Raw genomic sequence first — 11,475 nt, 5'->3', positions numbered from 1 at the left:
GGGTGGGTAGGGGAGCAGAGGTGGGGGGAGGGGTATAGGAAACTTTTGGGATAGCATTTGAAATGCAAATAAAGAAAATAATAATAATTTTTAAAAAAGAAAGAAAAAAATAAAATTTTGCTAAAAGAGAATGTATTTTTAAACAGTTACAAATGGACCAATTAAAATACTAGTGATATAAATGTTGATCACAAATATGCAACATAGAGCAGGAGAGATAGCTCAGCCGTGGAAAGCTCTTGCTGGTCTTCCACATAATTGTGGTCAATATTTAGCATTTACATGGGGACCAACAACTACCCACTACTTCAAGATCAGGAGTTCTGATACCACCTTCTGACAACAGTAAAAATGAGGCACACACGATATTCATATTCATGCACATAGACAAAATACTCATATTTATTCAAAAATCAAAGAAAAAACAGAATAGTTAGGCAGATCATCATACACCTATAATTCAATGACACTGAAGCCTCAGGTAGTATTGATGTCATGAGCATATGTCATCCTGGGAAATAGAATATAACCCATATATTTAGCCAAATTTCAAAATTGAAGATATGGATAAAGAACTGCACAAAAGCATATGCTTATTGTACAAAAACATGATAGGTGGCTGATGTGGTGTCTATACCTACTAACAGGACAGAAAGGGTTTCACAGATAAATTTTATCTCAAACAACAAAATCCAAAATAATAAAATTAAAAATATAAAACCACCAGGCTTGCAACATAGCTTAGCACTGAATAGCAAATGAATCTACTGTATCTTATGTGATTTAGGGACAGAGACCAAATGGTGAATGTATGGGTGCATGAGAAGAAAGCTTATGAATCAGTTTCAACCACAACGCAGTAGACACAAAGAACAACATTTGTCCTGTCAAAGAGAAATGCAGAGGCAAAGCTGGATCAGAGACTGAGGGAATGGCCAATGAAAACTTGCCCAAATAGAGACATATCCCATTTTATTTGTAACAACTAGAAACTACAAACAATCCAGATGTCCCTCTACCGAAATATGTATACAGAAAATGTGGTTTATTTACAAAATGGAATACTATTAAGCTATTAAAAACAAGGACATCATGAATTTTTCAGGCCAATGGATACAACTAGAAACTATCATCCTGAGTGAGGTAATCCAGACACAAAATGACATGCATGTATGTACTCACAACTGAACATTAACCATAAAGTACAGGATATCCACACTATACTCCAAAAAAGCTAAACAAGGAAAGCCCTAATGAGCATAGTTGAATCTCATTCAAAAGGGGGGATAAAACAGTCAGAGGAGGCAGATGGAAAAGAGAGAACTGGATGGGAGAGCAGATAAGTAAGGGGAAGGGCGAGTGGTCAGGAACAGGTGTGATGAGAGACAAGAGATGGTCAGAGGGTCAGGAAAATGAATGGAATTCTGCAGCGTGTGGGGGAGGGGTGTGGAAGGGTGGGGCATCTTTAGGTTGTTCTAGAGACCAGGAATGAGAGGTCACCAAGGATAATATGGAGGTGATCTTAGTTGAGATGCATGACAAAGAGTTATGGAACCTCAAGAGGCCACATCCTGCTACCAGGCAGGACCTCTAGTGGAGAATTAAGTACAGCAACTTAACCAAATACATTTCCACTCAAAATTGGTCCTGTCTACAAGAAATGCAGGCGCAAAGATGGAGCAGAGACTGAGGGAATGAACAAATGATACCCTGACCAACATGAGACCTATCCCACAGGCAAGCACCAATCCCTGATATTAGTGAAGATCCTTTGTTATACTTGCAGACAGTAGCTTAGCATAACTGCCCTCTGAGAGTCTCCATCCAGCACCTGACTGAAACAGATTCAGATACCCACAGCCTATCATTGGACAGGGCTCAGGGAGTCTTTTGGAAGAGTTAGGGGAAAAGATTGAGGGCCTGCGAAGGAACAAGAAGTCCATTAGAAGACCCAGTAAGTCAACTAACCTGTACACCAGGAGATTCTCAGAGACTGACCCACCAGCCAAAGAGCATACACAGGGTGGGCCAAGGCCCCACCATATATGTAATAAATGTGCTTCAGTTTTCACATGGGTCCTGAAACAAATAGAGTGGGGGGGGGATGTCCCTTAAGGTGTTGTCTGTCTGCCCAACCTATTCCCTTAACTTGGCTGCCTTGTCTGACCTCAGTAGCAGAGACTTGACTTGTCATGTTTGGGGAATACTCAAGTGGTTCCCACCCTCCCTGGGTAGAGGAAAAGGAGTCAAGGATGAGTGACTGTGTAATGTGGAAAGGGGAGGGGGAAGCAATTGGAATGTAAATTGAATAAATATATAAATGGGAAAAGTGAACAAATACATATAGATAGAATAAAATATACAAACCAGCCAATTATTTTTAAAGTGTTCCCTACTCAATATCTCATAGCAAAACCTGAGTAAGAAATATTTATGGCCAAAATATTACACAAATGACCTCTAGCTAAAGTTTTCACAGAGTCAGTTTTCCACTGACATACTGTGACCTCCACTTCCTCTGGCTGAGTCACTGCCAACACTTGAATCTTTCAGGTTCTATGACTACAACTGATTAAGCTCCATGTACAGCTTTCTATGACTTTTGACATCTCAATTTTTGATGTTTTCCACATTCCTCCAAAAGAGAACATAGATTCTGTCCAGCAGCAAAATCACCTTTTTATACTAATTTTTGTTGTTGTTGTTGTTGTTGTTGTTCTAACTTGCTACTCTGCTTCTGAATAGAATCCTCCAAGCAAAAGCATCTCAGGTAATAGATAGTTGTTGTACATAGTTCAGTCAGATCACTGTCCACCATTCTGGAAAGTTAGAAAAGAAACTGGAGCTAGAATATGAAGGAAAATAATAAAGGACAAGCACTGTTTCTTGGCTTGTTCTCTTGCTTGGACACTGTCCCATGCTCAGCTAGCTCTCATCCCAGGTCCACTTGCTTACAAATATTGCCTCCCTCAGTAGAAAAGCCTTCCCAAAAAAATCATCAACAGTATCTCTCACAGACACAGCAACCAGCCATTCTGATGGGGGCACACCCTCCATTGAGGTTCCTTAATATGTCTGTAACTCTGAAATGTTGAGAACTGAAGACAATTATGACATAGAGACAATAATAAACGATGAAGTTGTCAAAACCCCAAACCAATGTGCTAACCATATCAATTACAGGACCCCTGTCACCACAAGAGAGAGGTAGAGTTGTGGCTGAGCCAGGAAAAAGTGGGGAGGGCACCTGGATTAGAGCAGGGAAGGATACACTAGAATGAGGAGTTCAGAGGCTTTGCTGCCCTGGTGTGAGGTATCTTTAACCCTGCGTTCTCAAGCTAGTGCTACCAAAGAGGTAGCTAAAGCAGCTGGAAGGTGAACAGAGAAGCAGATTGCACCCCAAGCCTAGAAATAATACTGCTGGTCCAACAAAGGTATGTTAACTTTGTTGCAGTGAATGAAGAACAACATTCCCTCTAATGATAGTTCCGAGTCCAAAACTACAGAGTCACATACAGACGGAATGGGGTTGATCGGGGGGGGGGGGGGAAATGAGGTCTTTGTCCTTTTCCCCCCTGTAAAACAAGATAGGGAGAGCCTGATTTTGCCCTGGAATGGGTCTCGAAGAGCTCTCTATAATGGGCAATTTAGTGGGTGTGGGTCCTCTTAGGAAGAAGGATTTAACCCCAGATGATGATTTAGTAACTAAATCAATTTGGATTGAAAAAAATCTTATTTCCTCTCTCTCAGTCACAGAATAATAAAGAGAAAGTCACAAGGTATCAGTAAAGGCTACCCAGCAGATTCATACCTGTGTACAGAGGAGAAGATGAAGACAGGATGGCAGCTGTGAATCATGAAGCAGGGTTTCAAGTCTGCTCTAACCTTTCAAGCACTTAAGAACAAGTGCACATCATCCTCTATACCAGACTATTGAACATCTTCCAAGCCCCTGTGGCTACAGCTCTCCAGTGCACCCACTGTACCATGGTTCCAAGTTCACTTTAGTCATCTCCCTCCATGAATACTCAAGAAAAATACGAAAACCAAGGCATACAGTCACAAATGTGACAGACAAGCCATTGACACAAGGAACAACAATGACACATTCTAACAGCTGGCCTTTCAATCCCTCTGTTCGGAGTCCTGGAGGTCTTGGGGTTTCAGTCAACACACCAAGATATTATACCCAAGTCACAGGGACCTCAATGACAACCAAGGATCTTATTGCAATGCAAACACACAGGTTTTTATTATGAGCTCAGTAATAAGGTCTGTCACCAGTCAACCTGGCATTGGGTCCAAAATGAGAGACCAAGTCTAGAGGTGCTGGATATATATTGTAGTTACAGCAAGGCTGGGGAATTTCCATACAGGTCAGCAACCTAATATTTTGAAAACTGTATATCTGGCATAATCTAAAGGAACCAAACAAGGGGCAGAAACTATCTGACTACCATGATGGTTAAGCTAACAATTTTTTTGTCCTACAAGGTGTATTAGTTAGTTATCTATATGTAGCTTGACCCTGCTGTGTTACCTTGACTGACTGTTCATAGGATGTTTGCTCAAGTGTTCTTTGTACACTCTCAAAAACGGAATTGGTTGAGCTTTACAACTCACCCTTGTGCCTGAGCCCATTATTATTGGAAAATACTCCTGTTCAACCACAAGCCATGCCTGCCAGTAGACTAGGTAATTTGTCCAAAGACCTACCTCACTATCTTAACTATCTGTAGACCCTAATATCAGTTGACCTTACCACTGGAACAAAATACCAGTAGAAGTTTCCTATCCCCCTGTGCATGCCTCCTATAGATAACACAGACAATCCCCACCTACCTTTCCTTTCCTGCCTCATCCTTCTGTCTCAACCCCTACTTGGGCAGACACATACTGTTCAACCACATGCCATGCCTGAAAGGACACAAGCTTCCATAGATATACCACAGTATGTGCTATCACAGATGTAATTTTCACAGCTGTCCCTAGCACTTTACCTAACAGCAAAGGCAGTTTAATCTCTCTCCTGACTATGTCTCCTTGTGGGTTGCTAAGATCATCTCTTTCTGCCTGCCTCTTTTTCCAGCTTCCAACATTTGCAAGCATTCCCTCTTGAACATACCCGCCAAACAGGTCCATCAAAGAGGCAACATTCAGTCAACACTCTGTGAAAATCCATATATCAACCAGTATCCCAGGTATAAAACTCCCACCCAAACAGCACAAACCCATAAACCAGTACCTACACCAATAATCACCTCAAAACCAGAGGCCTAGACACCAGCAAAGGAATATAATGAATAATAGCCAGGAGAATATATCACCAAAAAATCCAAGCTATCCTATCACAGCAGGTCCTGAGAAATTAAAACATGTAACAGATACGGTGAAAAAATGGTTGTTTGGGGGAAGGAAGAGGAGTGAAAACATGGGGAAGGGATAGCTGTGCACAAGAGGACAAGAGGGCCTGCAGACAGGCACCCAGGCAGGGAGCAGAGAGAGACAGCCACAAGGGTAGGGAAATAGAATTCGGGGGTGGGGTGTGGGGAGCATGTGCAGAGAACAGAGACAGGGAACAAAGCACAGATCTGCTGTAGCTGGTGGTCCACGTATATAAAGCACACCTGACAACAGCAGCAGGTGATGGAGGCAGGTAATGACTTAAGCATTTGCTAAGTCCCTAAGAGCAGGCCATTGAATTTGCTGTACACTGACAACTACAGAGGCAAGGTTCACCCACAGGTCAGGAAGGGAAGAGAGAATATCAGGCATTAAAGATTTTTTCTATTCAGAAAAAAGTGATCAATTAGTCAAAAAATATGGATTCCAAATGTTTCCTGGCACTAAATAACCAGGAATTCTGCAACATATGAGAAGGTGAAAAGTAGAAATTATTGGAATAGAAGAATATCAGCTCAAAGATCTAGAAAATATTTTCAATGAAATCATAAATGAAAACTAAACTAAAGAAGAAAATGCCTATTAAAGTACAAGAAGCATCCAAAATAGCAAATAGATTGGACCAAACGTCCTTTTGCCACATAACAGTCAAAACTCTAAACATATAAAGAAATATGAAAAACTGCAACAGAAAGAAATTAAAAACTAAATAAAACAAAAACAAGTAACATATGAAAGCAGATCTATTAGTTTTATACCTGTCTTCTCAATGTGTACTATAAAAGACAAGTGTTTGGATCATTTTGTGCTGCATAGTCAAAGAAACCACCCATGTGCCGGGCATGGTGGCGCACACCTTTAATCCCAGCACTCGGGAGGCAGAGGCAGGCGGCTTTCTGAGTTCGAGGCCAGCCTGGTCCACAAAGTGAGTTCCAGGGCAGCCAGGACTACACAGAGAAACCCTGTCTCGAAAGAAAAAAAGAAGGAGGAGAAGGAGGAGGAGGAGGAGGAGGAGGAAGAAAAGAAGAAGAAGAAGAAGAAGAAGAAGAAGAAGAAGAAGAAGAAGAAGAAGAAGAAGAAGAAGAAGAAGAAGAAGAAGAAGAAGAAGAAGAGAAGAAGAAGAAAAGAAGAAGAAGGAGAAGAAAATAAAAGAAAGAAACCACCATGTTTCTACAAGAAAGCAACTGGTCCAAATGTTTTGGGCAGATTCAGAATCAGCTATGATAATGAAGTTATTCAGAGGTCACTGCTTGAGACCTTACAGGTAGTCACATCTGGGTGATGCTTCCCATGCAGCCCTAGAGAGGACCCACCACCCTAGCTCCCGCTGCTCAATCACCTGCCCCTACCCATTGGGGGCAGTGACTCTGTGCTCACCATATCTTGATTTCAGAGCTTCCCTGAGGTCCTCTCACAGCACCAAAAAGCTGAGCTCAGAGCAGGACACAGAGAACCATTCAAGCTTGCACAGCCACAACGAACTTGTAGAAAGGCACCCGGAAGATCATGCCTCTTTGTCTGACTGGCATGTCTGCCTGGAGACCTTGATTGGCCAGTGAGTCTTACCCCTCCTCAATGTTAAAGTGTGCTTCCTGTCGAAGGCTGAACCTTTTCCAGATCTCAGGAGCCCTTTTCAGCCCATTAGTATTTGTACCTGCCCTGGGGGGAGAACCCACCATTCCAGCTCAAGCTATTCTGCTGCCAGCTCCTTCCCTCTGTGAGCAATGATCCTGACTTCAGACTTTGCCTGAACATTCCTCATAGCACTTGCCTTGTGGTGAGTAGCTTGAGTAGCCCATTACTCTAGCTGCATTGTAGGTATCAATCTGACCCAGGAATGGAAGGGTGCCCAGGCTATTAACATTAAAAAAAGGAATTTTAGAAAACAAGTGGCTTTTTGTGGCTTCATGCTTGCCTCTGGGAAACTGCAGCTCCCTTTCACCAGATGATAAGTATCAAAGAACGCTGGGAGAAAAGCCAGACTCATAAGGGAAGCACTATTATTAGCCAACATCTTCATCAGTGGCAATGTGGAGAAAAGCCAAAGTTGGATTATTACAGGTTCTCTAGGTAAACATCTCAAGTCATAGAGAGAATGATCTCTCAATGTATGTCGAAAAAGTATTTAATATAATGCCCGAACAAAGGCTGTTAGCCAAGGGAAATTAACAAAATCAAGGAATGGTTGATTTCAAGTTACAGGATATTACAGCTGATATTCAGTATGTACTAGAATTTTAAAGAAATAAGTACTTACTAATGCCAGTTTTAAAAATACAAACAAGTCACCTTTGCTTTGTAAAAAAGTAGGGCAAGTACAAAAAAACAAAACAACTACCTTGTTCAATGTTTTTTATATATGTAGATTGCCAAAAGAAACTATAGCCTAGATTAAAGATGGATCTGAACATCTCAAAAGATCAAGATTAACAAAGGGTTTCTCACTTCAAATGGTATAATTAAGAAATATCCCCCACAGTAAGCAGGGTTAGAATTAGGATTAGGTGATTAGAGGGTTATGGTAAAGATTGGGATAAGGGTTGTTAGGATTAGGATTAGGGTAGTTAGGAAAATAAGGGTTGAGGTAAGAGGTTGAGGGTAAGTCCCAAGGTTAGGCTCAGGGTTAGGGTTAAGGTGGCCACCATTATTCTTGACAGTTCTACTGAGTCAATAGTATCCTTGTTACACAAAGAAGAAATATCATGGTTAGGGCTAGGCTCAGGGGTAGGGCAATGGATTTGCTGTGCTATGTGAAATCAGCTTCTATCTTTTCTCTCATCTGCCTTCCTAGTCCTCTTTTTCATAATATCATCATCTATTTTCCTGTCCCCAGGAAAGTGGAAAGTAGGTTATCCAAGAATCTGGAACTTCCTGATGTGAAATTTCTTTACTTTACCAAGGGGCCCAATTCACATAGAACAGAAAACCACTACTGCATTGGTTGTTCTAAGTTTCACTGAGGGATCTTCATAAGATGGAAGCAATCATAAATATAGCATAGGCCATGTGTCTTCACCACAGATTTAGTTAATATAACCATATGGTTCAAGACAAAATGGTGGACAACATGATTTTTGATGGTACAACTGAATCAGTAGTATCCCGATTATACAAAGAAGAAATATTAGGCCTAAAACAAATTCATTTTATATCTTAATGTTTTGTTTTGTTCTTATTCTTATAGATTCTACCTTCCATACTTAATGGCTTCTCAAATGAACCTAAAAGTTTTTCCAGCCATATAATTCCAAAACTAGAGTCCTAACAAAGGGAGCAAAAACTTTGATATTCAGAAAACTGAACAGATAATCAAAGTATAAGTTTCAAAAGCCAGTCAGACTGCTGCCAGCAAAGAACATTTATGCTACCCGCTTCTGGGCCTCACTGTCAGTTATTTACACAGCTAATTTTCCTTTGAAATAAAATGCCCTTCAGTATTCTTTTGCTCTAGACATGTCTGGTTTACTTTCTACCCAAATGAAAAATATGCTTACTAAAGATCTCTATGTGAAGTTTTCACCTGACAATCAAAATTATGAAAAAGGAATCTCAGACAAGCAATAAACACAGATTTATGGTTTATTAATATTTGCCTTTTATTAATATACACATGTATTAGAATATACACATGGTGTGTCATTCGCATCATGTAATTAATAGCAAATAAATTACAAGTAAAGTAAACTGGTTAACTTGGCCAAAGTTAATTTTATTCATAATAAACTTAAAAATTAATATGAAAAGACAAAATATATTTAATCAAAAAATCCCCAAAAGTAAAATAAATTTGAAATGATAATATTGGTCTGAATCTTTCTTTGGAATAGTTATCATGAGAATATATATTTAAATTTTAATGTCTACTTTTAAGGACATATGTAAACCTACAGATCTGGTCACAGTGATATCTCTTTGAACTCTATCCCAATTCTAGTACACCTGTAGATTCTAAATTGTTTTAAAGAGTTTAGTTCTGCTAGACCAGGAGATGATATTCATACTGGACACTATCTTCATTCATCTAAGAATAGCATGCCTGTGCTTTTGAAGATGAAATATACACATATGAATGATTATTCAGACATAAACACTTTAATAATTTAAACAATATTTATATCCAGTAAGGCCTCATTGAAAACAAATGAATATACAAAGATTGGAAGATCAGCAAAAGGCTTGTGTTTTCTCATCTAAATTAAACAACAACCATTTTCATACTTTCAGCTCTGTTGAATTAAAATAATCACAGCAGGCCTTTTTAAATGTTACTAAAAACTCTACAAAATAAGAGGACATGGCTGGTCAATATTTGTACAATTTGGAAGGGGAATAACTACTTAGGTAATGTAATTTTTCTTCAGACATACTGAATAAAGTATTTTTAATGTACCGATTGCAGGATATCTACAATCTCATAAGAAAAACTTTGTCAATTTGCTGTAATTTCACTTTTATCTTAGGGTGATCTATGACAATTTTAAAATGTGGTGCCATTGAGAACTTAGAAAGAGGGAATATATATTGCTTATTCCCAACCCCTGAATAAATATTCTCACAGTACTTTGTGAATTTATATGTTAAATCTATTGTATCTTATGGTATTAAAATTTATAAAATGTTAGGATGATCTAAAGATGGAAATGGTTTAAATAAAGAAGGATTTATGTATAGATTATGATGGAAATTTCCAAAATGAGAAGAAACAAAACCTACAAAGCCTTTGGAAGTTCTGAAGGAATAGGTGAGGTATTTAAGGCACTTAGATTGTGAGACCTATATAAAATACATATGGAATTAAAGTTGCTGTCCTCAGATAAACATTTATTACAAACTGGCAGTAATCTAAGTTTAATTCTATCCTGTCTCCAGTCTACATTAAGGACAGTCAAAATACAGGGATGAGCCAGGCGTGGTGGCGCACGCCTTTAATCCCAGCACTCGGGAGGCAGAGGCAGGCGGATTTCTGAGTTCGAGGTCAGCCTGGTCTACAAAGTGAGTTCCAGGACAGCCAGGGCTATACAGAGAAACCCTGTCTCGAAAAAAAGAAAAAAAAAAAACACAGGGATGATTCCCTCAGAGCTTCCAAGGGAAGTTACACTCAGTCCAACCAAGCAAGGATACTGAGTAATGTTCACTAAGATGGAAAATAGTACAAAGAAAATATTGAAGATACAGAGATTCTTCAGAAGCTCAAGTGAAAACATAGACATGAAATTTCAATAAACCTTAACAGAAGGTAAACAGAAGTTGATTTTGCTAAGTATGTAATATTAATCAGGCATATGTAAAGTATGATCACTTTCAAAATGCAGTGTGTCTCTTTAGCAATTGAAGGGACAAGAGTCCTCAAGGATTATGTTTGACCATATGAAATGTTATTTAGAAAATAAATTCTCACTCTTGATTCTCTTTGTCAAATATAGATGTATCTCAATATCCCAGATGAAAGAAAAGACCTTGGCTTACTTCATCACAGCAGAGTCTATGTACAGCTGAGGAAAACTGAACAATGTTATTAAATACTAAGGCCAAGTCTAAAAGCTCTATTTACCAAATAGAGAACACCATCTCATTTTCAAAGAGTACTTCTTACTAACAGATTGTGTCATTCATTACACTAATCATGCATGCTCCCTGACTGAAATGTGATGCAGGAGCTTCTGTCCTCAAACTCACAGATTTGTAGAATTATTCAGCTATTCTATCTCATGTCCTTGGACTTCAACTGGCTTTTTTGTTTGTTTGTTTGTTTGTTTTTGTTTTGTTTTCAAGACAGGGTTTCTCTGTATAGCCTTGGCTGTCCTGGAACTCACTCTGTAGACCAGGCTGGCCTAGGACTCAGAAATCCACCTGTCTCTGCCTCCAAAGCACTGCCCGGCTAAACTGGCTTTTCTTATAACGCAGCAGGTACATGTACTTCATGTAGTGACCTGAAGAACCAAACAGCTGGTTCAAGTTATATCCGTTTTTGAAGGGCTCTGGAATAAAGTCCAACTCATAATAGAAGCACGTTTCACCTAAACGTGAAGCTTGGTAATAATGATGCTAAGAATGATGATGCTAAGAATAATG

The 11,475-nt window shown here is 39.3% G+C and overlaps 1 pseudogene across 1 annotated transcript in view; it reads right to left on the bottom strand.

Annotated features, from left to right (window-relative positions):
• Positions 1–6,879, bottom strand: part of LOC110314722 — a 17,134-nt pseudogene extending 10,255 nt beyond the window's left edge. Inside the window, exon 1 of the transcript XR_003843158.1 lies at positions 6,781–6,879. The product of XR_003843158.1 is annotated as a zinc finger protein 431-like (transcript). The remainder of the gene's footprint in view (positions 1–6,780) is intronic.
• Positions 6,880–11,475: the final 4,596 nt, after the last annotated feature.

The sequence above is a fragment of the Mus pahari genome, unplaced genomic scaffold (assembly GCF_900095145.1).
Source record: "Mus pahari unplaced genomic scaffold, PAHARI_EIJ_v1.1 scaffold_9778_1, whole genome shotgun sequence".
In the NCBI taxonomy this organism is placed as follows: domain Eukaryota; kingdom Metazoa; phylum Chordata; class Mammalia; order Rodentia; family Muridae; genus Mus; species Mus pahari.
Note: the sequence above shows the minus strand (reverse complement) of the source record. Positions and strands in the feature narration are given on the sequence as shown.